This window comes from Phyllobates terribilis, unplaced genomic scaffold (assembly GCF_046119375.1).
Source record: "Phyllobates terribilis strain yellow unplaced genomic scaffold, ASM4611937v1 Scaffold_364__1_contigs__length_1914224, whole genome shotgun sequence".
NCBI classification, from domain to species: domain Eukaryota; kingdom Metazoa; phylum Chordata; class Amphibia; order Anura; family Dendrobatidae; genus Phyllobates; species Phyllobates terribilis.
Genome location: NW_027363124.1, coordinates 1836142 through 1849498, shown reverse-complemented (window position 1 = coordinate 1849498; position 13357 = coordinate 1836142). Strand labels below are relative to the sequence as shown.

General features: G+C 44.6%; 1 protein-coding gene across 1 annotated transcript in view; it reads left to right on the top strand.

The window, feature by feature from the left end:
• The window catches only part of LOC141222888 (uncharacterized), an 89620-nt gene that overhangs the window by 29287 nt on the left and 46976 nt on the right, over positions 1–13357 (top strand). The window lies entirely within an intron of this gene.

The window sequence follows — 13357 nt, the reverse complement described above, 5'->3', positions numbered from 1 at the left end:
GCTGTAATATACATTTATTCACGCCTGCAGGAGATGTGTTGGCTCGAGCCCTGGTTTCATGGATTCACTCACCGTCATAAATTCCATTATGTTTTCAATCCTAAGGAATTCAGATTACTGCACAATCTCTCCTGAAATGGGGGCGCTAATACTTTCTCTACTCTTCTGGTCAGGACTCGTAGTAGCTCCAATGGTCCACCATAAATGAGTGCAACTCCAGTTTAGTGTTGGATTTCTCCCTTCATACATATATTGTTGTTGAGGATGTAACATAGAATAAAAAAATGTCTTTTTTTATAGCTTTATTTTGTATGATAGTTTGATTGTGGTCGGATCGGCCTGCCTCACTTATGTGAGTCTGTAACTCCCTGGTAGTCTTTAAAAAAAGATCTCCATTGCCTCTTCCAAATGCCCGAGATCTAAATTTAAGACACCTCAGCTCTGCACTATTAGAAAAAGTTCTCTTTGAATGTCTAATATTTCTTCTTGAAACTCATCTGACAGAAAATATTGGCCCTTATGATAGTTTAGATTCCCAAGAGCCACCGAGCCCCATACTCCAATTACCACAGAGAGGTTTCACCACTAGTTACTCACTACTTACTGATGAAGACTGTTGAGTTTGATCATTTCAGTAGATGTTATTGTCTGTAGTCAGTTTTTGACTACAGTAGTTACTGCCCAAATTTCTCTGATTTAACCCCTTCCTGCAGCCAGTTTTGTGATCCTAATCAGGCCCCATTTTTCAAATCTGACGTGTGTCACTTTATGTGGTGATAACTTTGAAATTCTTCTTAAAGGATAATAGGAAACAAATGGACCTTACAAATTATTTTCCTTGAATCCTACAATATCCTATATACGGTTGTACACTACTGTCTGGGCACATGGCAGGTTAAGAAGGGAAGGAGCGACATTTAGCTATTTGAATATAGATCTTGCTGAAATAGTTTGCAGACACAATGTCGCATGGTCACCTGCCAGCTCAAAAGATGACCACCACAAACAGGCTTGGTGCCATCTACTTCATTTTCCAGATCCCACGAATTGTCTTGTTCATCACCCTTTAACCCTTCTACATGGATCTGGACACAGAGACCCCCTAGGCTTGGGCCACGGTGTTACCTGCTGTTCTGTGGTGTGAGATGGCAAGAAGAATAATCAGGTAGTCGGGTCAGAACCAGGAGGGCAGAGAACATACAAAATCAGAAGACACAAGAGTAGTCAGTAAACGGGCCGAGGTCACAACAGGAAACAAATCCACAAGCCGGGAGCTGAGCACAGAGGACTGACCCAGAGGAGAACAAGGCTGTATCTGGCGGCTTCCAGCAATATGCTTCCAGCTTTAGTAGGGTGCGGTGATTTCTAATTGGCTGAAGCAGGGAGCAGATTACTCCAGCTGGACAGAACACACACCCATACTGCCAGACTGGATGGTACTAAAGGTCCCTGGCACCCTAATCTTACTGGCTGGAAAGAGCCTGCGCCGCCCAGAGCTTCTGGTTCTGACGTCTCCTCCATCACCAGCGCCGCCTGCAGGATGAATAAGGCGGCTCCTGGTGACAGAAGCAGACGTCGCAGGAGCAGATCCCGGAGGAGATGGGACCCACCATTTACAGAAGTCCTAATGTGACCAAATTACAGAAAACCAGAGCAGTAGAAATCACCATAAATTGACTCCATTTTGGAAATTATAACCCTCAGTGAATTAATCTATAGGAGTAGGGAATATTTTGATTCCACATGCAAAAAAAGAAGAAAAGAGAGGCGCTCCTGTGTATACCCGGTGATCTTTGAGGGGAGGAAAATGGAAATAGAAATGTACTAACCTTGTGTGGTTGCGCACCGCTGCACAACCACGGATTAAGGCTCCGGTGTGAACTGCACACCGCATGGGTCTCAGGCTGACCGGCTGAGAGAATCACATGGGGTGTGACATCACCGCGGGTCCTTGTAAACGGTTAATAAGCTGATATCTGCAGCCCCAAACCACCCACCCAAGAGGGAATCAAGAATACAAAGTACAAAGTCGCTGCGGTTTTCAATGGGGTAAGGTGACAGCAGGCCGGGGTATTTGTTACTCCATCATTTTCTTTATTAATCACATGGCTTCACAACATGTTTCGGCTAATACCGCCATCATCAGGTGATGGCCAATATTACCACACAAGCACTTTATATAGAAGTTTAACCAATTAACCAGCAGGTGCCAACAATTAACCAGTTAACCCTCAAATCTCCATTACCATATATACAGGTTCCCATTCTAAGGGCCAACCTGACTTGGCCGATAACAGAGACAAAACATCAACACTAACATAAGACTACATGAAAAAACTATATATACATATAAAAGAAGAATATAAAAAGAGTAAAAGCTGCATATATTCATAATTACACTCATATTAAAAACCTAATAAAAATAAATATCCACTATATTTTTCAAATCCACATAAATTATATTACTTAGTTAATAATATTTTCAAGTGAGAGATTCAGACCTTCCGGGGATAAAGTTCCCAACTTATAGATCCAATAATTTTCCCGGTTTACCAACCTTTTCTATCTATCATGCACCGTGTCAGATATATGATCAATAATCGTAAGGTGCAGATATTTTGGATCTTTCTGATCTTCTAAGAAGAAGTGCTTTGGCAACTATGTAACAAATCTCCATTTCTAATATTCTGCCAATGTTTATTTAGCCTGGCGCGCATTGGTTGTATGGTGCGACCTACATACTGTAGACCACATGTACACTCCAACAGATATATCACATATGACGGCAGTCTGTCCGGCATCTAATCTGAAAAGTCTCCCCCGTGGTGAGCAAGCTAAAAGTTTTTGTTCCGTTATTAATGATCCCACAACAGAGACATTTTGATGTTCTACATCTAAAGCACCCATCCCCCCTTCCTTGGTTTATATTTTTATACTTTATATAACTCTTAGTCAATGATGTGGAGCTAGGCGCTAACACATTTTTCAGATTCTGACACCTCCTATATATAATCCTTGGTTTGGCCGGCAGTTGCTTGCCCAAAATGGGATCACTGGATAAAATGAACCAATACGTCTTCAATAGGTTATTAAGAGTAACTCTAGATTGGCTAAATGTTGTAATGAGACTATACTCGGCACTCAATGGGTTAATAGTGTAATTTTTTTTTACCACATTGGTAGGTCCGGCCAGATTCCCCTTATTGTTTATCATTTCCAAGCATTTTTCTTGGGATAAACATTTGGCTTTCTTATATGCATCACTTAATAATTTGTCAGGATATCCCTTTTCCCTGAATCTCATCTTTAAAATCCTAGATTCATTAATAAAATCCACATCTCTACTACAATTTTTCCTAATTCTCCAATACTGTCCATAGGGAATATTACGCACCCAGACTGGAAGATGGCTGCTATCATATGCTAGGTAACTATTCACATCCACCTCTTTGAAATGCGTGGAGGTGATTATCTTTCCTTCTGGGTTTTTTTTTAATCAGGAGGTCAAGGAATTGAATACTTAAACTGGATATATTAGATGAAAAACTAAGACCCCAGGTTTTATTATTTAATTCAGATACAAATATAGATGCTTCCTCATGGGTACCAGCCCTGACAAAGAAAAGATCATCTATAAATCTCCTATAGAGACATATATGTCTAGTATATAGATGGGACTGTACGATGAAGACAGACTCAAACCTCCCCATAAATAAATTAGCATAGCTAGGGGCGAATCTCGTCCCCATCGCACAACCTCTCATCTATGTCTAGTATATAGATGGGACTGTACGATGAAGACGGACTCAAACCTCCCCATAAATAAATTAGCATAGCTAGGGGCGAGTCTTGTCCCCATCGCACAACCACTCATCTGTTTATATGTGGTCTCTTCAAATAAATTTTTTTATTGTTTAAGATAAACTCAATACTTTCTAATAAGAACCTTTTCTGTTCCAAAAATATAGAGGTATCTGAACACAAATAATGATCAATAGCCTCTAAACCTAAAATATGTGTAATGTTGGAGTATAAGGAACTCACATCTAAGGTACAAAAAACATAATAATAATAATCTTTTTATTTATTTAGCGCCAACATATTCTGCAGCGCTTTACAATTCAGACAATTTACAGACATTATTGGCACTGTCCCCATTGGGGCTCACAATCTACATTCTCTATCAGTATGTCTTTGGAGTGTGGGAGGAAACTGGAGAACCCGGAGGAATCCCACACAAACACGGGAGAACATACAAACTCCTCGCAGATGTTGTCCTCGGTGGGATTTTAACCCAGGACCCCAGCGCTGCAAGGCTGCAGTGCTAACCACTGAGCCACCATGCCGCCCTCCTCCTAGGGAGGTAAATCCCTCATCAAGCTAATAAAATGTGAAGAATCTTTTAAATAACATTCAAGCCTAATCACATATTTTGTAAAAACAAATCGACATAATGTGATAAATTAGCTGTTATAGATTTTATCCCCGAAATGATGGGGCGACCAGGGGGATTGGTAGTACTTTTATGGATCTTGGGTCGGAAATAAAAATAAGGGGTCTGAAAAAATTATATATCCAAAAATCTTTTCTCTCTCACATCCAAGATCCCCTCCCTAAGGGCCCCCTTAGTTAAGCTTTTATATTCCATAAAGATGGTGACAGAATTATCACAATCTAATTTATTATAATAATCAGTATCGCCCAGTATCCGCAAACCTTCTCCAGTGTACCAACCCTGATTCATCACCACAATACCACCGCCTTATCAGCTTCCTTAATAATTATTCCTTTATTCTTCCGTAAACTAGAGATGGCTTGTCTTTCTGGAGCCGTCAGGTTATCCCTCTTTTTAATATGAGTAAAAGTGCGAATGTCTTTTAAAATCAGTTGCTGAAAAGTCTCGAGATGACTTCCCTTATGGTGAGTAGGATAAAAATGAGATTTACCACCTAGTGGAACATGGTGGAAACCCATAGCGGGCACGTGATTTTCGACTCCATTATTAGCAAGGGGTATACTGGCGTTTATTGATTTACGTTTTTCTTCAATAATAAAGTGATGTTTTAACGTCAATTTCCTAAAGTACTCATTCAAATCTACATATAAATTGAAAACATTCAAACTTGAAACAGGTCAAAAAGAGAGTCCTCTACTCAATCGTGAGATCTCAGCCTCAGACAAGGTGTGGTCAGACAGGGTAAAAATGCCTACCATTTTCTGTTTCTCATCTTTTTCGCTTTCCTCAATATTTACCCTAATGGCTTTGTCTTTTTAATTAGCAAATCCTACAGGGCTGCTATTTTTTGGGATGGCTCTACCTCGCCCCCTACATCCCCGATATTTCTTTTTGGTTGGCGAACTTGGGCCGGCTGAAAAAACGGTGGGATTTTTGTATCATAAAGGAGCGGTGTGTTTTTTTACCATTGAGAGGCGGTGCAGTTTCATTAGTTAATATTACAGCTGGTGATAACAATTCTATTGAAGAAGTTATATTTTGTGGAGGTGGTAGCTTCACTGATTTATCAGTGGAACCTTCCTCTAATGATGTATGCCCTACACTTAATGACTGAGATATTATTGGTAAGGAATTTTGGGAATCAGGATGGATAGTTAAAATAGAAAAATCCAATGCACTAACACTCTGCGTTGAGGTTGCACCAATTAATTCATTTAACCCAAAATGAATTAGTGATGATTGCTCTGTATCATTGGAAACACCACTATCCTTATTCACCACTGGTAAGATAGAATTAATAGCTCCACCAGTGTTTGCTTGATTCTCCCCAATAGGAGAAGGACACAAAGTAACTATTGCACTGTTAGTTTCCATATCCATAGTTTGATTCGACAGGCACTTTCTGCACTGTGGATGTTGGAGAGTGAAAATTGCAAATATTCCATTTTATTACCCAACACATTGTCTCCTGGATCACAATCTGGGCACTTACATACCATAAATTAAGTGGGTTCTTCTCACTATAGTAATGCCAAGTACATGGATGATAAATGTGGTTTGGACACACTGCAAGGCTCAGAAGAGAGGAAGAGATATGACTTCGGGAGAGAGCGGATATTGCTGGATTGGTTTATGGAAGCCATGTTGCTTTTCTAGAACCTTTGAGCCACTAATAATGTGGAAACCTCTGTTATTACACTGACAGATGATGGACCTGAGTTGGGGACTTGTTTTTTGTGAGATGAGTAGCAGTTTTTATTGATATTCTTTTCACCTACAATGGTGAAAATAATATTTGATACACTGCTGATTTTTCAAGTTTTCCCACCTACAAAGAATGGAGAAATCTGTAATTTTTATCGTAGGTACACTTCACCTGTGAGAGACATAATCTAAAAAAAAATCCAGAAAATCACATTGCATGAATTTTTACTTAATATTTGGTACAGAAACCTTTGTTTGAAATTACAGAGGTCAGAAGTTTCCTGTAGTTCTTGGCCAGCTTTGCACACACTGCAGGAGGGATCTTGGCCCACTCCCCCATACAAATCTTTTCCAAATCTTTGAGGTTTTGGGGCTGTCGCTGGGCAACATGGAGTTTCAGCTCACTCCAAAGATTTTCTATTGGGTTCAGGTCTGGAGACTGGCTAGGCCACTTCGGGACATTGAAATGCTTCTTATGGAACCACTTCTTAGTTGGCCTGGCTGGGTGTCACGCTGTCTCTGTATTCTGGAGGTAGGGGGCCTAAGCTGACCCTAAGCTGGGGCCCTGACTAATCCCTCAACCTGGAGGTACTGTTAAAGGTACAGAGGTCCAGGCCGCCAGCGTAACCCCTACCTCCTGAAGATCCCTGCACCTCAGTAATCTAGTCCTGAGAAGGACCCCGATCACAACCAAAGGGAACAAGAAATAATATGCCCAAACACAGTATTTAGACGAACGAGACAGTACAAGGGAAAAACCAAAACCACCTTGCATACAAACAACTTCTCAACTACAACAGAGGGAAAACCAACGGGAAAGGAGATAAATGATAAAGCGAGGAAAGGGAAAAAACACTTCCAAGTACACTTATCTCAGCAACTCCAAACACCACGATCCGCTCTGTCAGTCTGAATGAAATGCTTTCACCGACACCTCCCAGACAGACCAGCAGGTATATGAAGGAGTCTCACTACAGAAGTATTGATTGCAGCTGGGCGAGGCTGGACCTCATCTAGCCCAGAGAGAGAGAGAGAATTAACTCCCTCACTGCCGAGAAACACAAAGCACCAACAAGTCAGCTGCGAGAAGTCAGGCTGTGTACTCGTGACGATCTTCGTGGCAACACACCCGTGACAGTACCCCCCCTTCTACGAGGGGCCTCCGGACCCTCAGGGCCAGGTTTATCCGGGTGAGTCGTGTGGAAGGCCCGAACTAATCGGTCTGCGTTAATATCCGACGCAGGAACCCACATCCTCTCCTCAGGACCATACCCCTTCCAATGAACCAAGTACTGAAGGGACCGGCGATTAAAGCGTGAATCAATGACCCTCGATACCTGGAACTCCAAGTTACCATTGACAACCACTGGAGGGGGAGGTAAAAGTGACGGTACCACCGGCGCCACATACCTCTTAAGCAATGATCTGTGAAACACGTTGTGAATTTTAAACGTAGGGGGGAGGTCAAGACGGAATGCCACCGGATTAATAATAGAACTGATTCTGTACGGCCCGATGAACCTGGGACCCAGTTTCCAGGAGGGAACCTTAAGTTTTATATTCCTGGTAGACAACCATACCCGATCGTTCACACTTAGGTCCGGACCAGACACTCTCCTCCTATCAGCCATACGTTTGTATTGGTTCCCCATAGTATTCAGATTCTTCAGCACCCCTCTCCATACTGAAGCGAGTGATGAGGAAAATAGTTCCTCCTCAGGAACCCCCGAAGAGCCCCCCCCACTGAAAGTACAAAACTGGGGGTGAAAACCATATGCCCCAAAAAACGGGGACTTACCAGTGGACTCGCTCCGCCTATTATTAAGAGCAAACTCTGCCAGAGGTAAGAAAGAAGCCCAGTCCTCCTGGTTCTCTGACACAAAACACCGGAGATATGTCTCCAAGCTCTGGTTCATACGTTCCGTCTGACCATTGGTCTGAGGATGAAAAGCCGATGAGAATGACAACTGCATCCCCCGCCGTGCACAAAACGCCTTCCAGAACTTAGACACAAACTGAGACCCCCGATCAGACACCACCTCGGTGGGTACCCCGTGAAGCCTCACAATCTCCCCAATGAACACCTGCGCAAGAGTTTTAGCATTAGGGAGAGCCGGAAGAGCGATAAAATGTGCCATCTTGCTGAACCTGTCCACTACAACGAGTATGACCGTTTTACCCGAAGACGGAGGGAGGTCCGTAATAAAGTCCATAGACAGATGAGTCCAAGGACGCTCCGGGATCTTCAAAGGTAAGAGGGCCCCAGACGGACGGGTATGTGAGGTCTTAGAGCGCGCACAAACCCCACAGGACGCGACAAAAGTTACCACCTCCTTATGTAAATTAGGCCACCAAAACCGACGCGAGAGGAGATCCACAGTTGCTTTACTCCCCGGGTGTCCTGCAAAAACTGAGTTATGGTGTGCCTCGATCACCTTTTGTCGCAACTGATCTGGAACAAACAATCTCCCTGGAGGTCCAACAGGGGCGTCCCCCTGAGCCTCCAATACCTCCTCCTCCAGCTCAGAGCATACTGCCGAAACCACCACCCCCTCCTGAAGGATAGGAATCGGGTCGTCCGTATTCCCGGCCCCCGGGAAACTACGAGATAAGGCATCCGCCTTTACATTTTTTGACCCAGGACGATATGTAACGACAAAATTAAACCTGGTAAAAAACAATGACCACCTAGCTTGTCTGGGATTCAGACGTTTCGCGGACTCCAGATATAGCAGGTTCTTGTGATCGGTGATGACGGTGACCGGATGAACTGCCCCCTCCAGAAAATGGCGCCACTCCTCAAAAGCTAACTTAATGGCCAAGAGTTCCCTATTGCCGACATCGTAATTCCTCTCAGCGGACGACAATTTTTTAGAGAAAAAGGCGCACGGATGCCACTTACCAGGGGACGAACCTTGTGACAATACTGCTCCCACCCCTACCTCGGAAGCGTCTACCTCTACAATGAATGGCTGAGACGCATCAGGTTGAATGAGTATGGGCGCCGAGGCAAAGCATTTTTTCAAAGAGGAGAATGCTTGACAAGCCTTGTCAGACCACCTAGAAAAATCCGTCCCCTTTTTAGTCATGTCAGTGAGAGGCTTAACCATGGACGAGAAATTACGAATGAACTTTCGGTAATAATTAGCAAACCCCAGGAAACGTTGTAGTGCCTTAAGATTCTCTGGCCGATCCCACTCAAGAACTGCCCGCACTTTCCCAGGGTCCATACGAAAACCGGACGCTGAAACCAGGAAGCCTAAAAACTGGAGTTCCTGTACGGCGAACACACACTTTTCCCACTTGGCATACAGTTTATTATCCCGCAAGATCTGTAACACCTGCCTAACGTGCTCCTGATGAGACACCAGATCCGGCGAGTAAATTAGGATATCATCCAGATATATGACAACAAACTGTCCCACCAAGCGGCGAAAAATGTCATTAACAAAGTGTTGGAACACCGCCGGGGCATTAGTCAGACCGAATGGCATGACAAGGTTCTCATAATGCCCCTCCGGAGTGTTAAACGCCGTCTTCCACTCATCCCCCTCCTTCATCCTAATCAGATTGTACGCCCCCCTGAGATCCAACTTAGAAAACCATTTGGCGCCCACGATCTGATTAAAGAGATCGGGAATAAGTGGGAGCGGATACGGATCTCGGACCGTAATCCGATTAAGTTCACGGAAATCCAGGCAAGGGCGTAGGCCTCCATCTTTCTTCTTAACAAAGAAGAACCCCGCAGCCACCGGTGAAGATGAAGGTCTAATATGCCCCTTAGCCAGACTTTCTGAGATATAATCCTTCATGGCCTGCCTCTCAGGACCAGAAAGGTTATACAACCTAGCTTTAGGTAACTTGGCCTCTGGGAGCAGTTTTACAGAACAGTCATACACGCGATGAGGAGGTAGTTCCTGACACCCTTTCTCCGAGAATACATCCTCAAAGTCCGCCAGAAATGGAGGTAAGACCCAAGGAGTAACCGCACCAATGACCGTGTTCATGCAGTTTTTATTACAGAATTTACTCCATTGGCTTATCTCCCTGGTTTGCCAATTAATAACCGGGTTATGCTTAGCTAACCAAGGAAGGCCCAACACAATAGGAGTGGGAAGACCCTCCAACACGTAGCAAGACAACAGTTCTTTATGTATTGCCCCCACTTGAAGTTTTACGTCATGCACAACTTGCAAAAAACTTCCCTGCCCGAGAGGCCTGGCATCGATCGAGAATATGGGGATGGGTTTAGCCAACTCACTCAACCGCATACCTTGAACCCGGGCAAACCGAGCATCAACCAGATTAGCCCCGGCCCCACTATCCAGAAGAACAGATATCCTCTCAGTTCTCGTACCCACCACCACCTCCGCCGGTACGAGAAACTGAGACGAACCTAGGGACGAAATACCTACTCCCAGATTGCCGTCCACCACACAACCTGGGATCAACAGTTTTCCGACGACTCTTCACTCTGCAAGGGACGGGATGGACACCCCCCAATAAAATGTCCCTTTCTCCCGCAGAAGAAACACCTTCCTGCCTTATGGCGCACCACCGGTCCCCTCCCCCGAAATGATGTCCCTCCTAATTGCATAGGCTCCCCTGGACTGACCAGGGGAACCACCATATGAGGGGACCTTGTAGGAGGTGGAGTCATCACAGGGGGTAGAGTTATCCCGCACCTCTCCCGAAGCCGTCTGTCCACGCGAATAGCGAGGGCCATAGCGGCTTCCAGAGACACGGGAGAGTCATACTGTGCCAACACATCCTGTAATTTGTCGGATAAACCATGACAAAACTGGCTTCTAAGAGCCGGGTCATTCCACTGGGTGTCCGTGGCCCACCTACGGAACTCCGAACAGAATTCCTCCGCCGGACGATCTCCCTGCTGGATCCTACGTAACTTAGACTCAGCAAGGGAGATCCGATCTGGGTCATCATATACGAGTCCCAGGGCAGCGAAAAACCTATCCACTGTCTGGAGAGCCGGGGAACCCGGGGGAAGAGAGAACGCCCAAGATTGTGGGTCCCCTTGTAGGAGCGAGATGACAATTCCCACCCTTTGTTCTTCACTCCCCGATGACCGAGGCCGCAGCCGAAAGTACAATTTACATGCCTCCCGGAAAACAAAAAACTTGTCCCGCCCCCCAGTGAACCTATCAGGGAGAGCTACTTTAGGTTCTGGTCCAGCTTGCTCCTGAGGATGCCAAACCTTGGACCTAACGTCCGCCAGCTCCATGGACAAACTCTGCAATTGCCGAGCTAGACCGGCTACTGGATCCATAGTAGCTGGAGAAAAACTAAGTGGGTCGGTGAAAATGTCACGCTGTCTCTGTATTCTGGAGGTAGGGGGCCTAAGCTGACCCTAAGCTGGGGCCCTGACTAATCCCTCAACCTGGAGGTACTGTTAAAGGTACAGAGGTCCAGGCCGCCAGCGTAACCCCTACCTCCTGAAGATCCCTGCACCTCAGTAATCTAGTCCTGAGAAGGACCCCGATCACAACCAAAGGGAACAAGAAATAATATGCCCAAACACAGTATTTAGACGAACGAGACAGTACAAGGGAAAAACCAAAACCACCTTGCATACAAACAACTTCTCAACTACAACAGAGGGAAAACCAACGGGAAAGGAGATAAATGATAAAGCGAGGAAAGGGAAAAAACACTTCCAAGTACACTTATCTCAGCAACTCCAAACACCACGATCCGCTCTGTCAGTCTGAATGAAATGCTTTCACCGACACCTCCCAGACAGACCAGCAGGTATATGAAGGAGTCTCACTACAGAAGTATTGATTGCAGCTGGGCGAGGCTGGACCTCATCTAGCCCAGAGAGAGAGAGAGAATTAACTCCCTCACTGCCGAGAAACACAAAGCACCAACAAGTCAGCTGCGAGAAGTCAGGCTGTGTACTCGTGACGATCTTCGTGGCAACACACCCGTGACACTGGGTGTTTCGAGTCATTGTCATGCTGGAAGACCCAGCCACGACCCATGTTCAATGCTCTTACTGAGGGAAGAAGGTTGTTGGCCAAAATCTTGCGATACGTGACCCCATCCATCCTCCCTTCAATACGGTACAGTCGTCATGTTTGGGATGGTGTTCTTGGGTTTGTACTCATCCTTATTCTTCCTCCAAACACGGCGAGCGGAGTTGATACCAAAAAGTTCTATTTTGGCCTCATCTGACCACATGACCTTCTCCCATGCCTCCTCTGGATCACCCAGATGGTCATTGGAGAAGTTCAAACGGGCCTGGACATGTGCTTGTGTGAGCAGGGGGACCTTTAATGCCCTGCAGGATTTTAATCCATGACAGCGTAGTGTGTTACTAACGGTAATGTTTTAGACTGTGGTTCCAGCTCTCTTCAGGTCATTGTCCAGGACCTCCCGTGTAGTTCTGGGCTGATTCCTGACCTGTCTCAGAATCATTCTTACCCCACGAGGAGAGATCTTGCATGGAGCCCCAGACTGAGGAAGATTCAAAGTCATCTTGTGTTTCTTCCATTTCTTAATAATTGTGTCAATAGTTTTTCCATTCTTGCCAAGCTGCTTACCTATTGTCCCGTAGCCCATCCCAGCCTTGGGCAGATCTACAATTTTGTCCTTGGTTTCTTTAGACAGCTATTTGGTCTTGGCCATGGTGGAGGTTGGAGTGTCTTTGATTGAGTGTGTGGAAAGGTGTCTTTTATACAGGTAACAAGTTCTAACAGGTGCAATTAATACAGGTAATGAGTGCAGAGTAGGAGGGCTTCTTAAAGAAAAACTTAACATGTCTGTGAGAGCCAGAATTCTTGCTGGTTGGTAGGTGATCAAATACTTATTTCATACAATGAAATACAAATTAATTATTTTAAAATCATACAATGCGATTTTCTGTTTTTTATTTTTAGATTCTGTCTCTCACAGTTGAAGTGTACCGACGATAAAAATTACAGTCCTCTCCCTTCTTTGTAGATGGGAAAAATTGCAAAATCACTAGAGTATCAAATACTTATTTTCCCCACTGTACATAACATTGTTTGGCTTTTTATTCCATATTTTGGAGGCAGAATGAACAAACAGTTGAACACCACACTTTACTGGTTCACGCTATGAGGTTTTCTATTAGACTGTGAACTGTCATTGTCTTGGTGAATAATTCAATATTTTTACATAACTTGCCATTTTTACAGACAGTTTAAGTAGAAA